The sequence below is a fragment of the Vulpes vulpes genome, chromosome 13 (assembly GCF_048418805.1).
Source record: "Vulpes vulpes isolate BD-2025 chromosome 13, VulVul3, whole genome shotgun sequence".
NCBI classification, from domain to species: domain Eukaryota; kingdom Metazoa; phylum Chordata; class Mammalia; order Carnivora; family Canidae; genus Vulpes; species Vulpes vulpes.
The window spans coordinates 108,100,155-108,120,220 of record NC_132792.1 but is presented as its reverse complement, the minus strand read 5'-3'; the positions used below and the strand labels follow the sequence as shown (position 1 = coordinate 108,120,220).

At 38.5% G+C, this 20,066-nt stretch overlaps 1 long non-coding RNA gene across 2 annotated transcripts in view; it reads right to left on the bottom strand.

The window, feature by feature from the left end:
• Positions 1–319: 319 nt before the first annotated feature.
• Positions 320–20,066, bottom strand: part of LOC140594952 (uncharacterized) — a 434,463-nt gene continuing 414,716 nt past the window's right edge. The window contains exons 4-5 of one of the 2 annotated variants that reach the window (XR_011996231.1): positions 5,613–5,815; positions 320–2,770 (exon numbers count right to left, since the gene is read on the bottom strand). This is a non-coding gene — a long non-coding RNA (uncharacterized lncRNA). The remainder of the gene's footprint in view (positions 2,771–5,612; positions 5,816–20,066) is intronic. The other variant, XR_011996235.1, reaches the window with a different exon arrangement.

Genomic DNA, 20,066 nt, shown 5'->3' with positions numbered 1-20,066 from the left:
TTGTGACCCATGAAGAGAATTTGTGTTTTATGAATTAGCTCCATTTGTTTACACAGCACTGGCTCTGTACATAGTCTGTACAAAGTACAAAGGAGGTCCTAAATAGAAGAAGCCGCAGCCCCACTCCTCACACAAGTGCTTAACTCTCCAAACTAAAAACAGCAGCAAAAGCCAGTGTAATGACTAGAGGAGAAAAACATTATAACTTCCACCAAGTTGTGCTGTCGGAATAGTCATTCGTGTGCCCTTGGTGAAAAAGGCTTTTTGGAGAAGACCAATCTTGGGTTGGGTATGGAAAGAAGTAAAGGAACTACTGAAAGACATTCAAATCTTCCTTTATTTTGAAAAGTCTTCTTAATATTTATTTTTTTAATATTTTATTTATTTATTCATGAGAGACACGCAGAGAGAGGCAGAGACAAAGGCAGAGGGAGAAGCAGGACCCTGGGATCACAGTCTGCGCCAAAGGCAGAGGCTCAACTGCTGAGCCACCCAGGTGCCCCAAGTCTTCTTAATATTTAAATACAGTTTTCTAATCCAGGATTTCATTATTTTTCTTTATGGATCCTACCTGTGCTTACTCAAACCCCATAGTTTCTCTTTCATATTCACCATTTCCATTGTTTTTAATTTTGTTCATTCCATTTCTTTGTGTTTACTAGTCTTGATCGTGACCACTACATCTCTTAAGGCTATTGTTCATTTGTTTGCTTGTTGATTTGCTTGTTTGTTTTCTTCAGTCTGTTGGCCCTTGTTCTGTATGTGTGCCCTTCTTCCCATGATGGTTTTGTTTTTCTCTTCCCTTTATTTTGAAAGCTACTCCAGTCCTTGTCCTATCTCCTTCTAGCCTCATGCTTTATCTTCCAGGGCCTCTGGCACCTCTGTATTGTTCTACCTTTGATTTTTATTTGATAAAAGCATTTGTTTTCTACTCCCCAAAAATCTTGGTGATCTTTTCAGTCATATTTTCCAGCTGATCTGTGGTAACTTCTCGAACGTGTGCTATTATTGAGGTATCCTTCTCTAGTTATATCTCATTTCTGGTTTTCCTGTGCTTTTAATCACTTTTAATGATAGTGCTTTTCTGTTTATTACTCATCTCTGAATGTGGAGATTCTCCAGCTTAGCTGCTGGTGGCAGGTTCTCTGGGATTCTCATCATGGCTGGTGGTGGGATGAAGTATGTGAGTTCTCACAGCCATCTGTAGCTATGATTTCTCACCAGCACTCAAGACAAGCCATGCAGAGCCTTCCACAATACAGACTTCTCTTCTGCTTCCATCCAAATACTAGCCCAAAGCTAGCTTCCTACACCAAAAACTAGCTTTCTGAAAATCTGAGTTATTCCTAAAACAGCTTGCTTCTTTTGAGACTAGCATTCAAGAATCTTTGGGCAAGACCACAGCAACATTTACTCCAGGGCTGCTTATCCTTCACCACGAGGGCAAGACTCCTCTGTGTGCTCTACCAATACCTCATACATGTTGAGGTGGCCAAACTGGCTGGTGGAAACGGGTGTTATTTTTCCCCTGTTTGAGCACCAGGTACTTGCTCCTGTCGTCCTTTGGGGTAGTTTCTTCCCCAGGCAGGAGCAGTTTCCTTATGGCCCGCACTGATCAGTGTTCTGCTGAATCCTCACAGTCAGCCCCTACAGATGTCCAGGGTGCTTTTCTGAGCAGCTCTCTTCTCTCTGTGTTACTGTGCCCTGCAAACTCTAGCCACCTGGACTTCCTCAGATTCCCAACCCCAACTCCTAAGTTCAGGATATCCACTGAGTTCTGAGTTATCCTTTCCTGGTCTAGATCTTGAAACTCTCTCAAGGGAGTAAGTTTGAAACTGTAGAACTTACTTCATTTGTTTCCCGTCTTTCACGAATCACTGTCTGTTGTCTGAGGTCCCACTTCTTGGAAACCATTGTTTTAGAAATTTTGTCATTTTTTTTTTCAGTGAGTTGTTTCAGGTGAAAGGGTATATCTGGTCCCTGTTATTCTATCCAGCCATACTTTCTTGCTATGAAAGACTTGTTCCAAATACTACCCGGGAAAGCTCCTCCCATTTCTGTTGTTCCAGAGAATTGCTCATTTTGTTCCTCTAAACACAATGAAACTGCAAACCTTGTGTGTCTTAATTCTCTCTGGAGGTTCCGTGTGCTCAGCACCCATGGTCTGGAGTGTGGCAATCTGGAGCACAGCCTCATGGGGCACAGAATGCCAATTCTCTCTCAAACCCAGAGCTACAGGCACCTCTGTAACTGTGCAGTCCTACTGGCCCCGAATAACATGCAGTCCCAGGCCCCCGCCTCTCCACCTTTTTATTTTAGAGTTCTCTCTAAAAAAAAAAAAAAAAAAAAAATCGGTAACAAGAAAAAAAAAATCTGTGTTCCAATCCAGTAATGTCTTCCCAAGTTTAGCAGCAAGTTGGAGACCTTGCTGGAGGTCCTGGTGGTCATACCAGGGCTCATCCTCTTTCATCTCAAACTCCTCCACTAGGTTTTCTGCCAGCATCTCACCCGCATTTCGAGCCAGCATCACTTAGAGTGGAGTCCTGGGCTCTGCCTTCATTGTCTGAGATATTCACCAATGGGTCCTCTCTCAGTGTGAGACTGTACCACTACCTAACCTTCACTGCATGGGCAATCTGCCATCCTACATTGTGGTAAAGGATACTAGAGGTTTCTAGGTGTGCTGCTTCACATTTACTTTCCTTTCTCCTTTATTTTGGGAAGAAACCATCATGCTGATTCAAACTTCTCTCCATCTGATACTGAGCTCCTAAGGAGGTAAGAAGTATAAGTTGATAGGCACAGAAATCCCTATACATGACATGGAGCCTGCACACTGGGGCCTTTGCTTATGATACAGAGGAATGCAAAGAAACTGATAATATATGAAGAAGAACAAGAGAGAGGAAAATGGTAAGGACTCAGCAGTGCAAAAGGTATAGTTGAATAGACATACCACCTATTTGTTCCAATTTGAATAAAAATCTAAATATATAAAATTAAGAATTTTTAAGTTAAGATATGCATTCTAGCAATGTTCAAATAACCATCCAGATAATAAAGGAAACATGCAAGACAGGTAGATAAAGGAAGAGGAAAGGTATCTAGGAAAACAAAGCACATGAGGCTATAAACATGGCACACAATATCTGCTTGTATTTCTCAAAAGCTCAGTAAGAGAAGAAGCTTTCCTCCTTGCTAACTGACACTCCTTATCTTGCCTTCCATGAAGCATTCACTAATGGAAATAAAAATGAAGCCAAACTTAGAAAAATGTGATAGTGTCAACTATACTCAAGGAAAAAATATAATTACTTAGTCATTTTAATTACACATGCAGAGTAAAGCAATTGCTTGCAATTTACTGGTGTATGCCAAAAACAACTTAATATTAATAAATATTTGTGAGAAATCACTTTGTAAATTTTAATTACTTAACAAAAGCAATAAAATAATTTTTAATTAAAAAGTCTGTATACCCATAACTAAAATGACCCTTTGTATTCCAATATAGCAGCTTCTTTTAGAACTGAAGGATAACATTTCTGAGCCCCTAATTATATATAAATCATGAGGGAGGAAAGGGGCTAAATACCATATTGTCTCTTCCCAGTGAAAAATTGGAAAAGAAAATTACTAAAGGAGAAAAATGGGGGGGGGGATTGTAATAGTCATATCTGAAATATTTTCTTCATGTCTTGTAAGGAACATTGTCTTAAAAAAAAAATCTGGTAAGGTGAAAATCCAAAGTACTGAGCACTGCCAAAAGTAATCTATAACCTTGAAGTCCTGAATGCTACTTCTCTGCTCTTATTGCCATGTCAGTCTCCACTGGGCTAACTCATTACAATTCTTAGTGAATGAATTAATTGGTATTTTCTTATTGGAAATTGCAACCAATTTGTGGAAATTAGTACTGATGACTTTCAAAAGACATAAATGGTTGTGTGATTCTTATTAATAATCCCAACCACTAATCAGTTGTAATTGGAAAACAACAACTTCTAGGGGGGTGGATTAGTACTCTGCCTTTCTCCTCTGTGTCCAGAGGAGAAGGTTAAGTGGGATGACCTTACATTGCCATCCCAGGAAACCTGGACTCTTCAACATCCCTAATAAGGCAAATCACATAATAAAGCAGTTTTCCTTATTCTCATTCAGTTATACAAAATTCTGCCCCTTGCTGTTATATGCCAAATCCTCTTCATTGTTAGCACAGGAAGCTCATAGAATGGAATTATTCTAGTCCTCTACACAAGTTTTATAACTAGCTTCTCTACTGAATTTTTTAAGTTTCTGAAATCCTGGGTAAAAGTTTTATTGAATCTTATTCCATCTTGATAGAGCCCTGCAGCAGCAGAAGCTAGGCTATACTATGAAGGGGAGCAAGAAAAGGACATTCTCTAAAGCAGACCTGTTTTCTGCAAGATGATTTACCAAATGACCTCCTTGGCCACAGTCCCTCAACTAATTTCAATCTGAATAGGGGAATAAGGTCAGACACCACCAACAATGTATACCAGAGTCATTCCTCTGATAATAGCAAATTAGCCTTGGGAAGGAACACGCATCAGCCTGAAAAATTCATGAAGATTCGAATCTGCTGCCTAATTAGCCACAGTGGTTGATACAGGAGAAAAAAACAGCCCACAACTAACAATGTCAAATTAGGGGCATTTGCTGGACCTTTCCCATGAATGGCTGAATCAACTGAAATATCCAAATGTCCAGCTAAATGAATATAATCATGTCCACTAGAAAGTTTTTCTTGATAATGCCAAAACTTGTGAGTATGGGTGATTCATGAAGCATGAATTTAAGTTAAATCCACTGTCAAATGAGATATATGTCCGTGCAATAGAAAATATTGATGTAAATTTCAAATAAATATGAATCAGGAGCAATAGAGTGACCAGACACACACACACATGCATGCCCGCGCACACACACAGACAGTATATATATATATATATATATATATATATATATATATATATATTGCCCCTTGTGTATATATATATATATATATATATATATATATATACTGTGCTTGAACACTTCTAGTGAAATGTATAACTATGCATCATAAATTCATTAGTTCCCTTATTCCAAACAAGTTCTACTCCTCTTCAAAATCTTCATTTTAATAATTCCTTAGAACTCTAACAGGTAGTCATTGAAGAGAATAATAACAGACTTTATAGCTACTAAAAACTTGAGAGAAAATTTATTTATTTATTTATTTGTTTATTTATTTATTTATTTATTTATTTATTTATTTATTTATTTATTAAACAGACTTGAAAGAACCTGGCAAGAATAGGCACATGGCAGACTTCTCCCACTCTTCTCTGTGTGTAGACATACAAGATCCGAGAAGAGAAGGGGAATTTCCTGAGAAAAATGAACTATTTATAAGAATTAGTGGTGTCTCTTAGAAGGGCATTTTATTAACTTTTTCTTTCCCATGTGGAATGGTGCTGGTTATGATAAGGCTCAGAAGCCTTGGTATAAGTTCAAATGCACCTTTTGCTTGAAATCTGAAGGATTCAGAGGAGTCAAAATGTTGTGGGAAAAGACAGAGAAAATTAAACAAGAAACAGGCTACTTACCTCTTGTTCTTGGCTCTAGACTTTATAGAGTAGTAAAGGGAATTTCGAAGTTTCTTTCCCTGGTACCCAGCACAACTCATTTTGGAAAGAGGGAAAGGTTTACCAGGGAAGAGATAATATGCATTTGCTTCAGGCAGTCACATCTTATCATCTCTGGGGAAACACAGTCTAATGATGGATGGATGAATGGAGTGCACTAAAATCTGGAAAAGAAAATCATATTTCATTACTAAACTTTATCATTAAAAAAAAACTTTATCATTGCCAAAGCTTCATACTTTATACTTCATATCGAGTCATAATTCAGTTCTCTGTAATGTACATATATACTGCTTATGAAGGAAATATGTTATGCATCTATATAGATTTGGTTAATATATATGTGTATATATAATGTTATATGTATACATACATACATGCTAATCTATGTGCTAAGCAATTAAAGGAAGGATCTAAGACAAAGAAATACATGAGTTCATCTGACTTCAGGAGCCCAGAAATTGTTTTTTGTAGGTTAGATATATATACAAAACATATCTAATAACAAAGCCCAAGAAAAATTCCCAGTGAGTGCAATGGATAATAAATGAAACAAGAATTGATAGTAGAGCATGATAGTTTTGTGTGTGTTTTTTTAACACAAGCCAAGAAGAGACATAAAAGGCTGGTGAGGGTTTGATTCAATGGGGTAGATGGGATGGGGAGGATCAACATGAGAAAAGGCATAGAGGTAGGTGTGTGAACACTTCTTTGTAGATTAGTGGATTCCATATCAGTGATTACCTAAAAGGTAGGCCTAAGTTACACCTTGCACAAACCAATGAGAGGGCTGTCTCACCCTAACCTAGATCTTACCTTTTCTGACCTTCCACTGCCCTATTCAGTAGCCTACCTGAACATCAAGGGGAAGTGGGACAAAGGATTATAAGGCATATAAGCCTAACATTTTGCTCAGGGCATATGCTTGCATTTAGCCTTGACCAATGATCCTGGAGTAGCCAGGTTGTGATTATGTTGGTTTATTTATATTTCTTTTACCTGTCCTAGGCTCAGTACTACCCCCTTAAAGGACCATTTTGCACACTTTTTCACCTAAGCATCAGGTAATACAAGGAGTTCTAATTCCTCCCACACCATGTCAATGTTGAAGTTAGCTTCTGAAGAGCATTCTCTATTAATGTTGATATTTAACACATTTACACTAAAACAAAATGGTCCTTTTGGTTGCATTTTAGAAAATCTCAGGTGTCTGGCTCTGCCATCTGTTCAAGACAAGGTGTAATCCCATTGTGTTGGGGTCCTTGGGCCTCCCCCTGGTTATCTCTTGAAATAGAGCCCATCTGGACACCAATTCATGGCTGTACTTTCTGGAGATTGAGGAAGAATAGCTTTTAGGAAAACGCGAAAATCAAAGTGTCCAGCCAAGTCATTTGTCTGATATGATATCCACCAATTGGTCTTTCTTATTCTGTTATAGATATTTTAAAGTTACAATTTTAGCTGTTGTATTCTTTCTTCATGTACTGTTAGCAATTCAAAAGAAAGAACTAAGGAATAAAAACAAATAACTTTGTCAAAACAAATTCAGAGATAATTCTTCTCGGCCCTCGGGGCATTAGTAGGGACCTAGAAAGCATAGTCTTAAATAATTCAGGGAGAGTTTCTTTAATTTAAATTTTTGGCTTGGGTTAAAATCTATGTTTCCCTAGGATGTATTACTCTAAATTGACACAGATCATGTTCAATTTAGAGTGCCAAAAGAACACAATGGCTAGTTTTATTAAGGAGAAACAGAACCAGAGGTCGAGAGTCATTGGTTCTGGAAACCTGAAACAGAAAGGAACCAGAATGTGAGAAACAGAGAAGAAAGCTAGGACCTTAAAAACAATGATGACCAGAGAACAGCTTGTGCCTTCCTGCATTTCAGTAAGTGATATGGGAAGGCTCAGCAATGGCAGAATGCCTGGAAAGTTAATAAGAGAAACTTCTGGGACTTCGTGTGTCGCTGGGCTACATTGGCCCAATTTATCCCAGATGTGACTACCACAACTAAAAAATCATTTTTTAAAATTTTCCATCCCCCTCCCTTTGTGGGTTGGTAAAAAAAAAAAAATACTCATTCTAAAGATTCAAGACATTGAAATTTCTCCTGTGATATAAAAATGAGAAGCTTGACTCCTAGGAAACACAGAATGGGACTTTGCACTGATTTTTTCACTCAGGCACCATTTGTATGACATTCTCTCATCTTCCTCAAAAGCATAAAGGAAAACCTGACTGTGAATGGATCAATATATTTTAACATTTCTTTCCATCAGAGTATTATGCGATAGAGAGACACACCCTCCTTCCCAAACTGTGTCACTTTACTATTTTAGACTCCACCAAACTGTAATTTGGGGAGAGAGGGGAAGTTGGAGAGAAACACAGAAGGGTGTCGAATGACATAAAAATAAAAGAGATGTGAGGGAGAGACTGGAAAAAAATATGAAGTTTGGTCCAGAACAAGAATTGCTAACAATTGCATAGTTGATTCACTAAAACTATGACTTTTATGATCTTCTACAGCATTATCAATATTAAAGTACAATGAAGGGAGGCCAAAGGAAAGGCAAGCCATCATCTGTCATCTTTACCTCAATCTGGATGTCTTTCTCACCCACCATAAAATGGCCCAGCCCGTTCTCTAGTCTGAGCTTCCTCTTGTCTTGTCTTGTCCTAGGCCGTCTCCATTACTCAGGCCATCCTCTCTTCTGAAGCATCCTTCCATCTCCTTTCCACTTCCATAAATTCCATCTATCTTTTCCCATATATGTCCCAAGGCTCTCCCTGTATGAAACTTGCACTGCCTCTTCCAATTAGGTTTAAGATCTTCATTTTCTGAATAACCAGTGACTTATTCAGACCATGCTTTCAACACTTGGCATATTATATCTTATTTGTTCCAAAAATGTTTACTGAACACAGACTATGTGTCACATACTGTTTTAGATGCTATTCACTGTTTTCATGGAGTTGAAAGTTATTTGTATCCTGTGTCCCTAAAGTCCCTTAAAGGAGGGACTATCTCATTCATATTTGGATCTTCTGCATATCTCCTGCATTTCAAAGGCATTTAGTAAGCCCTGTTGAATCAAATGGTATATAATTCAAGCAGCAACATTTTTTTTTCTTTCTTTGAAGGATTCTGTCCCATAAAATCAGTCCTTGGTTCTGTTAGTATGAGCGGTTCCCTGCCTCTAACATGGAGAGCTTCTTTCTTAATCAGGGGAACAAATTGGTATAATATATGCTGAAGACATTAAGAAGACCCTCCAAGCTGGACCACTGCTATAAAGGTTCACGAATTTATTTCCAAAACTTTGTGAATCTTCTAATATATTGTCTTCCCTTGTTTTGTTTTCTGTAGATTCTCTAAAACATTTGTAACCTTCTGACATTGAAGAATATTACAAAGAGAAGTTGTTCTCAGTTCTGAGGAAAAGGACTACTGGGTCACAGTATTATCACTTGAAAATTCTCAGGAATTTCTCTGGAGCATTATCTTTTAGACTGGTCTGCGTTGGGCCAGTTAAAATACCGTGGTGGAGTTAGCCATGTGGAGCCATGAGCTGACTATGATGTCTGGAAGGGCAGATAGCATTTCCATCGTGTTCAGTCTTTTTTGAGCGAACTGTGTTCGGTTTGGGGTATTGTGTCTGGTAGACTCTCAATGTATAATTTATTTAATAAAAATAAATTAATAAAAGGAGAATGAAGTCCGAATTTGATAAACACTAGTGAGATTATTCTGGAATAAGATTATCAACCAGAATTGAACAACCTGGGCTTTAGCTTCCCTGCACTTCACTAACCCATGGAATTGTCATTACAAATGTTGATATTTGCTGATATTATACAATGCAGCACCATCTCTACCATGTGTCTGTCTCCTCTTTAGAGGCTTGCCATGAATGAGGAGCCTCATGGTTCTTGGTGCAGAGATGGGCACATAGCAATGGGCTAACCTTATGATAACAGGAAAATATTATTGTAAGAATGTAGTGCCCCAGCTACTCTCTGCAGTTCCTTAGACCTTTAATGTTCGAAGTGCATCAGCTGTATCTTTCTCATAGCATATAGCCCCAACATGAATTGCCATTTCTTCAAGGAAGACTTTTTTTAAAATCATATTTTCCCCTCGTTTCAAAAAAACAATACTTCAAAAAGAACTCAGAAAAGACAGAGAGTAGATACCAAGAAATAAAATAAACCATTGTGTGCCATGGTCCCATTGTTGGCCTCTTCCTTTCATACTTTGTTATAAATATAAATGTCACTAATACCATGGGATAATTAGTGTGGTTATTTGTGATCCTCTTCAAACTCTAAGATTTTCTGCCTTAACAATGAACCCTAAGTCAAGCCTTCCCTAGAATGCTGAATCTAAACCTTTAGTATTTTCTTTGTAGAAAATCATGATTCCCAGAATTTGACTTGGCCTGTTAGTTTGAAAACTCCTTGGGAACTTGAACTTAGCATTAGCAACCACTCTGTTTCCCATAGATCACGTTTTCACATTATTTCTTAAGAATTTCTGGATTAATGAATGATATTTCAATGTGCTTATTTCCTCCAGTTCAATTACTAGGATCTTGATGGTGGAGTAGGGCCCTAAATGGCAACCTGGAGTCAGGTAGGAGTGTCTCCTCATGTGAGCCACGGTACTATGCTCACTGCTCCAAAGCTGTGGTACCAGATTTATGGTGATGGCCATAATCACCCTTTGCTGAGCCCTTTATGAGGAAAAGTCTCCCTAGCAGGAAAAATATATAAAGCATGTTTCATTTGCTTCATGTTTTAAATAGATTTTTATTGCCTAGAATATTTGGTAGAGGAAATTGTCCAAGTGCCCCTAACAGCATATGGCAGATTACCTTGGCTATTATAGATCTCAGCTCTTGTAACATGAACTTCTTTGGAAAGAAAAGTAAGTGATATCTTCCCACCTCCTATTGTTAGCACAAACACTTTCCCATAGGTTTATAGGAAAATCAACTTCCCAAGAAGATGAGTGGGACCAAATGATTGTCCCTTAGAGAAAGAAAGACAAGTCTAACTCACCTCTCTGGATTTATCCAAAAGCAAAGTATTTGGAATTCAGAAAATCCCAGGAAGTTAGAATTAACAAAAAATAACATGAATGACCAGTGAGTGGTGCACCTCACTATTGATGCTAGAAATGGTCAAATCCTATTAACAAGATTGTGTATTAAAAAAATGTCGGGGATCCCTGGGTGGCTCAGCGGTATAGCACCTGCCTTTGGCCCAGGGCGCGATCCTGGAGTCCCAGGATCGAGTCCCACATCGGGCTTCTGGCATGGAGCCTGCTTCTCCTTCCTCCTGTGTCTCTGCATCTCTCTCTCTCTCTCTCTCTCTCTCTCTGTCTATCATAAATAAATAAATAAATAAATAAATAAATAAATAATAAATAAATATCTTTAAAAAATAAAAAATAAAAAATAAATAAATTTTAAAAATGTCACTGTGGAATGTGGGGAGTAACAGGTCAGTTGTAAGCAAATAGGGTCAGAAATTTCTGCCCATGATAGAAAAGCTGGAATTTTTCAGAAAGATACCAATATGGAGTTAGAACAGCCAATGGGCCAGGTTATTCAGAAGATACATGATCTCCACCACTCATAAGAGCAATGCAAAATAAGAAAGTGGGTTATCCACTCATAATATATAAGAAAATCATAAAAACAAGAGTTCAAAAGCAATATTCATTTGACTTTGTAATATTTTTCTTTATAATTATACCTCAAACAAAAATTTCCAGTTGTTGATTTTTAAAATAAAATTGATGTTACTAAAATCCTTGTAAGAAACTGCCCCTCACCATTCCTGCACCTATGACATTAAATAATTTTTCATTACTTTTTAATTGATTAATTGATATAAGGATGAAAGAAATTCCAGTTTCATATTAAAATCTTCCATGAATAATTCATTTTTATATTATAAACTTGAGTAAATTTTGGCATTCAGGTTCTCTCTTACATGTAAATTCTAAAACCAAAATGACTTAAAGGGCACTAGGAAGTCTTTAAAATCATTTTAAAAGGTCTTGATATTCACTTAAGTAAATATCTTTAACATCTTGGGACTCCAATAGTTTTAAAGATCTGGGGTAATACTTCCTGTTCTCTGCATGTCATATGTGTCGTAAAAGAGACACTGCACTGAAAACTGTCAAAATACTATGAACACTGAAAATATTACTGTGATCATCACCATAGAAAATAAACACCCTGATGGAAAACTAGGTTTTAAAAGAGACATATCACTTCTCACACTTGTTATTTCTGGTGGTAGAAGCCTGGCAGATCCCTAAATCTACTTCATCCCAAGGATATGTGCCCCCATGTCTCTGATACAGTCACTCAATATAGCACAGCAAGGCCATGCCATTTATTGGTTCTCATTGATGGTGTTTTTCTGTAGAGCAACATGGATATTTGTAGTTTTTTTCCTCCTTTGAAGTTAAACAGTTGCATCCCACTGACGGGCCATGACACCTTACTTCATCTTCTTTCAGAAACTGTATTTTCTTGGAAGACTATCAATGGGTATCTTATAGCTGACCACCACTAGAGTTACAAGTCAGGGCCTGGAGGACTTTGCTACAGTTTAGCATCCGCTGATAGTGAGAGCAAAAATGTATGGTCCCCTGTATGGCAAAAGAACCATGAAGGTTGATAATGAATGACCAGTGGATCAACATGTTGGTTGAGTACCTGTCTTATGCCTAATGTGGAGGGCCAGGTTTATGGAAAAAGACACAGTCCTTCCTTCAAAATCTATACAATTTAGTTGAGAAGATAAATATAAACATGAAAATTAGCACAAAATATAGATTTTCATCTTCATGAAAATTTGGATGGCACAGAAAACAAATGATAAAGGAGTTCAGGAAAAGTAAGCTGAGGGTATGGATTATAGAGGAAGTTTCACAGAAGGAGTTGAACTTGTGCTCTGCCTTAAGAGGACAGGTAGATGTTAGAAGGGGAAGTGAGGATGCTGACCCATACCAAGCAGATGGGCTGTGTGGGGAATAGTGAGATAATGAAAGGTCTTGACATCTTGTCAAAGGAGTTTAGACTCAGTGCAGCTGGAAGTAAAGACTCACTAGAGATTTTGAGCTGGAGACTAGCCTGACTATAAAAACGGCTGAAAATACAAAACGGCAATCAGTCTGGGACTTTTCTCATGGGTACAGAGAACAGAGGGATTAATTCAGGTATGACAGCCTGAATATTTTACATGGCCTCTGAAGTGGACCCAAGATCTCTGATGCACATTCCTCTACAAGTCTGTGTCTAGTACAGGTATATGTCTAGGCCCCTGTCATAGCAAGAGGTCACTTAGGAGCAAAGGAGAAAATAGTTCTGGATTTTTAAAATAATTAATGAAGTTTATGCTTAATTCCCAAATTAGGTGTCCCCTGAACTGGTGAAAATTTACAAAAATACTCCTGTTCATAATTTGTGATAGTCACTCCAAAGGAGACTAATGTGTCTCTTTGTGAAAGGCAGAGTGATTAAAAGCACAGACTTTAGGGTAAGGGCTTCTAGATTTGGAGCTCTACCACTTATTAGCTGTGTGGCCTTGGATAAATTTCTTAACCTCTCTTGGGCATCTCGGTTCTTCATTTGTAAAACAAGAATAATTATAGCACCTATCTTAGGGGTATGTTTAAGAAATGAATTGGCCAATTTTTTGTAAAGTGCTTAAAACAATGAAAACTAAAGGCAAACTGCTATGTAAATATTTGTTAATAAATAATAAACAAGTAATATGGAAAAAGCAGAATTTTTCTAAAGAAAGTAAAGTATTAAGGTACCATAGGGGTTTAACACACTGAAGAGAGACAAACATCTTAAAAAATTTTAGGTCCCTGATTACAGCAGTGTATCTCAACATGGGAAGATAGAGGGATGTTTTGTCCATCTGGGACGTTGGCAATGTCTGAAGACACTTTTGGTTATCACAACTGTGGTGCAAAGGCATGGGGTCTGAGGGAGCTACTGTCATCTAGTGGGCACAGACTAGGGATGCTTCTAAACATTCTGTATAAATAGGAAAGACTTCCACATAATGAAGAATTATCTTGCCCAAAGTCTTAATAGTATTTAAAGTTCAGGAACCTGGATTATAACACACATGTTACTGCTCATTACAAACATGAAATCCTAGCAAACATAGCAGAGTGGGAGCAGAAGGAAAGTCTTGAATGCATCCCCTAATGCACTTCTTGTGCTCTTAACATCCGTCTGCTAACCCATTTTAAAATTATGGTCAGTGACGATGGTTTCCTATTGCAGGCTGTAAATAATGATAAAGAGTGGAATTTAGGGAAGTATTTTTTTCAGTTTAGTCCTTAACTATGTGCTAACATTGTCAATATGTCCATCTTTACACCAAATAGAATGTGTTGCACAAAAAAGGATGAAATCCCCTTCCTCAGAAACATTCTCTCTGGCTGAGAAACCAAGAGCAACACTTAGCAAATTATTAGAGTGCCTCATACAACAGTGGGTGACCAAGATTGAGAAAACAGCTTGACACCGCAAGCACTGCAACTAGTCCTGGAAAGAAGAAATTAGCTTCATTTCAAATTTTGTGAAGTCTCCATGCAGTCCAAGTTGAGCTGGAGTTGTTAATGGGGTTTTGATGGATGCGGGAAAGGGCATTCTTTTGGATGGTACTGAATTAGTGAGAGCATGGTGGTGAGAATATGCACGTGTCCAGGGCACAGTAAAGAATTGTCTCTGGAGGGTTATTTCAGGAGCTGAGAAGAAGAGAAGCTTGGTGAGAATAGGAAATAAGTTTGGATAAAGATGGAGACAGTTAAGGCATTTAGACCCATCCTTGAAGGTTATGGGAAAATATACGTCCAAATTCTTCATGCATAAAACAACAGAACAACAACAAAACAAAAAGAAAAATGTGTCTAAAAACACTGGGTTATATCGCTTAAAGGCAGACTTCAGTAAAGAAAACACAGGGATGGATCATGTGTCCTGCCCTTACTGTGAGGTGAGGAGAAGGGCCTTCTGCTCTGGAGACCAATGCATAAAGCACAAGCTGCTAAATCCGTGTGCTTCCTGGGAAAGGTGTTGTTTAACCTAGCAACAGTTTGAAGTTTATAGACATTTGCATGCTGAGATGTGCTACCGCACAGCGCCATTTACAAACACTGCCATGAGCCCAGCCTTTAGCTTGGGGTGGGTATTCATGTTTACTTAGCTATCTGGATTTTTTCTTTTCTTCCATTTTTTTTTTTTTTTGGTTACTAAATTATACATGTAAATCAATATGTATCTTGAATTTACATATCAAATGCAAATGGTGCGACTGTCACTTTTTCTCCTGTTCCATATTTGTTCTCTGCAGAATGAATACCATATGCACCTTCAATGAATCACTCTGGGCCTTTGCCCTTCTTTTCAGAAAATCATTATGGATTAAATAGGGAGAAGAGTTCTCCAGAGCATTCCAAAAAACCAAACACTGCACATGGCCAAACAGAAATCAAGAATCAGTTCCTGTAAATCAGGGAAGCCTATCCAATATTCGACAATAAGGGGTGGTGGTGGCTGCTACAAAGGGAGGAATGAATGCCCCACTTAAATATATTAAGTTTAAAGAGAAAATTAAATTAAATCTGCTGGGAGGTGGGAAACAGACTTAAACCAAAGAGCCCAAGGGCTATGCTGTAGCTGCCATCATCCTATCCCATACACATGTGCCCACAGTACAGATGTAGGACTCAGGCTATAAACACTAAGAGGGATCTGTTCCCCATGCTCAGTGCCCTCATCAAGGATAAGCCCTCCCATCCCTAGGAGGTCACCAACATTCATCTGTAGTCCTAGGTTCCTTATACAATGACTCTCTTCTCCTTGTCTGACTTACTTGCCTTTTGAGGGTCCATGGCCACAGCTGGTCTCTCTGAGCAGCGTCGAGGGCCCTTCTTTCTATCTGCCAGCCTATCTACATTGACTTTCAGATGGCATAGCTCATTTGGCCTTCTGAGTACTCAGTTCAGTGGTTACAACCCAAGCTCCATCCCAAAATCCTCCCTAGGAATTTTATCCACCTTTAATAAAAAAAAGAATCAGATAGACCTCTAGACATGATTGCTAGGAATATTTTGGAGCAGAAAAGCAAATTAGCTCCCCCTTTGCCCTCTTCTAATTCCACCTCTGAAATTCCACTCAGCTATTTCTGACATTGCCTTTCCTCATGTAAAATAATTTCTACCATTAACTGAAATGTGCAAGATTAATTCTGAGATTTTTTAAAAACTAAATTTGAGTTTGATCCTTTTCACCATATCTCATTGCATTTTTTTTTTTTTGCCAGTTCAGTACAGTTTCCCATTAAGAGCTATCAAATTCAATCAAGGTACTCAATTCTAGTGGTTCAAGTTTTCTGAAATTCAGTGTTCTTCTCTCCTTCTCAATGAACTTTGCTAACTACATGCATAGAGTTGTCATTCAACGTTAGTTACATCGAACTGATGCATTTCAAGTCTTTCATATCCAAGACAGGAGCAATAAGACTTTAATCATTTCCAAATGGAAACAAAGTTCTCCGATCTTTGACAGCCGTGCTGTGCCAGCATCGTCAATGCTCCTGTCATCCCATCCAAGTGGTGAAAAGAACTCTACTACCTTTAGTTCTGACCCTTCCCCACCACTCACCTGTCAAAGGGATGCCTTGGGAATCCAATTACATACAAAGTGAGGTGGCTAATTTCAAAGACTGAAACATTTCATAATTCTCACCACTACCTTCAAAGATGAGAGTAATGCTCACAGTATCCTAAAATAACTTAGGCTATGTGTATTTAATTTACTTCCTCCATACACACATGCACATATATCACTTTTTTTTTTTTGATGCTAGAAGAGAAAGAAAACCAATGTACACTGTAATGGAACCACTAATGAGCTGATGTTATCTGCTGGCCTCTTTAAAATGCTGTTCCCTTCCTGCTTTGCATTTGTTGGGTTATAATTTTAAATTACACATGCATCCTCAACTCTCGACCTCACCCCGCCTCTCTGGAGCTTTCTTTTCTCCAATTCTCTGGGTCATCCAAGAATCATTTCTTTGGGGATTGATAGAGATTCACACTTCTAAATGCATGTGTGTACGTGTGCGTCCACACACATACACATGTACAATAATTTAGTACCCTGTGATTTTAGATTTTAGATTGAAAAAGAATGTGTGTGTGTGCACAAACTCTTCTTCTTGTGTATACGTACACACATTCATCCTATATCACCTTTCTTCAAGGTAACTTCTTGAGCTTCGTTAGCATTTTTTGTTTCCTGGGGAAATTTTGTTTCCTAAAAATGCAGCTTTTTGTTTGTTTGCTTGTTTGTGTGTTTAAACAAAATCACCAGTGCCTAAGGAGAGTCACTAAATGAAGCTTCCTAGTTTGGAAAGAGGAAGAATTGATGTTTTGTTGGGGGGAAAGCGTGATTTCTTATGAATAAGTTTATCACACAACCTCCCCAAGACAAGCTTGATTTTCATCTGCTAACCTATATAATTATTAGTAGCACCTGTTTTACTTTTAATGGTTGCCTGGTTTGGGCCATAAATTATATGATCATTGTTATGCCTAGCACTTACATGCAGTATAATTATATTTGCCTATGAAATGTGTTTGCTAAAAAAAAAAATGGAGTGCACAGGGGTGCCTGGGTGGGTCAGTCAGTTGAGTGTCTGACTTTTGATTTTGACTCAGGTTATGATCTCAGGATGGACAGATGGAGCCCTGCATCAGGCTGCGTGCTCAGCTCAGAGTCTACTTTGGATTCTCTCCCTCTGCCCCTTCCTCAGCTCACACACTCTCTCTCTCTTTCTCTCTCTCTCCCTCGCAAATAGATAAATAGGGGCACCCGAATGGCTTAGTGGTTGAGCATCTGCCTTCAGCTCAGGTCATGATCCTGGGATCCTGGGATGGAGTCCTGCATCAGGCTCCCCACAGGGAGCTTGCTTCTCCCTCTACCTATGTCTCTGCCTCTCTCTGTGTCTCTCATGAATAAATAAAATCTTTAAAAATAACTAACTAAATAACTAACTAAATAAATAAATAAATATCTTTATTAAAAATACACAAAGGTGAAAAAACATTTCAGAAAGGCCAACTTTAATTCAAAGTGTGGAGTAAACCAATAATCTATGTTCAACACTCAGAAACTATCCTTGGCCTGTGCCAGTTATCCCCTGAGCACCTAGGATCTTCATGCTAGTCCCTGACTTGTCTACTCCTCCTCTAACTTTGCTATTTGTCACCACAGCCTACTTTAATACAGTGAAAACTTCTCAAGTCTAACACCAAACTCAAATAGCATAAGAGACTTTTTCAAATTCTGAGTTCTAGTAAATGACAGAAAAAGGATTTGGACCCAAAATTTGACCACAGGTTTAATGGTGGATCTACCACCTTCTCTGTGCTACTGGATTTGAACCCTCACATCTCTCATCTCCATTGCCTCAAGCTAGTCCACAGAGGTTCATTCAGTGCTCTGCTTCATCAGAGCTTTGGATGTTCTTGGTGTGTGTGTGTATGTGTAGTGGTTCCCTTATCACCCAGCAGGAATCAGGACACAGTAAGGGTCTGTTTGAATCTGCTTTCCAAGGCGAGCTCACACCTCTTCTTTGCCATTCAGCCCAACAGGAAGTTCATGCTCCACTAAACTCAAAGCACTCCCAGTCTAAAGTTCTAATTTCTCAATGAAACATAAGGACCTAGTGACATCTCTTTTCTTTTGTCATTTTTTGTGTTTATGTGACTCTCTGCCTGGACTTTAAGCACCTCAAGAGCAGAGACAAGGTCATCCTTTAGTTCTTATCAAGGGACCAGACACACAGAAGTTGTTGAGTGGATTTTGGCTGATGACCACTGTACACCATGGGAATGAAATCCTCAAGTTGCATACTTTAGTAAACTCATAGTAGCTTCATGCCAATGGAAATAACACCTAAGTAGGCTTCTTAGCCACCGGGTAAGTGTGTAAGGCACTTGTTAGACACTCTACATCATGGACCTCAGTGGCTAACAGAAGTGGAAAGAGCTTTACAGGTTGTTTAATTCAAATGCCTTTTTTACGGATGCAAACCAGGCTGACAGCTTGTTCAAGGACACACCACAAGTTGGTGGCACTGCTGAATCCTAAAATGCACACTGATGTCACCTCTCCTCTTCTGTACCTCCCCTGTAAGCCATGCCCAACCTTCAGCAAAGAGACTTTGAGGCAGAATATCAATTTCCTAGTCAGGGAGTTTTTGATTTGGCCGTGAAATAGAGGCTCATGCTCCCTCAATATCATTTCTTGGCTTTTTTTTCTTGTAATTTTAGGATTTTTTCCCCCAAGTCATCTCCAGACCTGTAATCTCCCAAACTGCTTGTCCACAATCACTCTAGCTCTCCACAGGAGGGAATCATCTGTGAAGTGGCTACCAAAAATCAAGAATATTCCTCACAACATGGCTATGCCAAGATAGATCTCCAGACCCCACTCTCGCTGCTCTTCACCTTCTCCTTTGGATTCCTCTTACATCTTTCTCTCCACATCCCAGTGTCATTCAGCATCACATTTGTATGTGCCTAGCTTCTTTCTCCCTCCTCCTGCTTCCGTATGCCTCCTTCCCCCCCTCTCCCCTATAAGCAGACATTTGTGCTCAGAGGCACCATACTCTGTCTGGCTCCAGACTTTTTCACAGAAAATTCTTCCTTCACAACCCTCAACCTTCAGTCCCTCAGCCCTCTTCTGCTCAAGAGTTCCTTGGCGATTTCTCCTAAGACACAAAGCCCTTCATTACTAAGAAGCTGCTCTCCAGGGAACCTATTTTAAATAATCAAACTGAAAATGTATGTCTTTTTTTTTTCCTTAGCTACATTATGTAGCATTACTAAATATTATACTATTTTTATTTATAATTTAGAGGCATTTCTTAGTGTATGTGGTAAATTTTTATAAAAACTATTTGGACTATCAATCTAGTGATCCATATCACAAGTCTGTATTACAACATAGTACTCAAAGTGGAATCAGATTAAATTTGACTCGCAAAGCCTCAGGAATATAGTTTACATAGCACTTTATATTCTATAAAAGATGCTACTATGACACAAAAATTCTTACAGAAGCTAACACTCCTGACATGGTTAGATATGAAATTTAAAAGTTGAAAAGAAACTAAAATGGCAACTTATTAAAGAGGAAGAGAAAGGGGGTAAAGAGAGAGACTAGTTTTGCCATAGCCATTCATTCTTACAAAGAGAAAATAGAAACATAGATTCTTTTTACAGGGTGCCCAGGCTGTGTGCACACAGCCCTCAGTGTCCTCCCTCAGCACTCTGGGGTCTCCAGCCATGCATGTGGT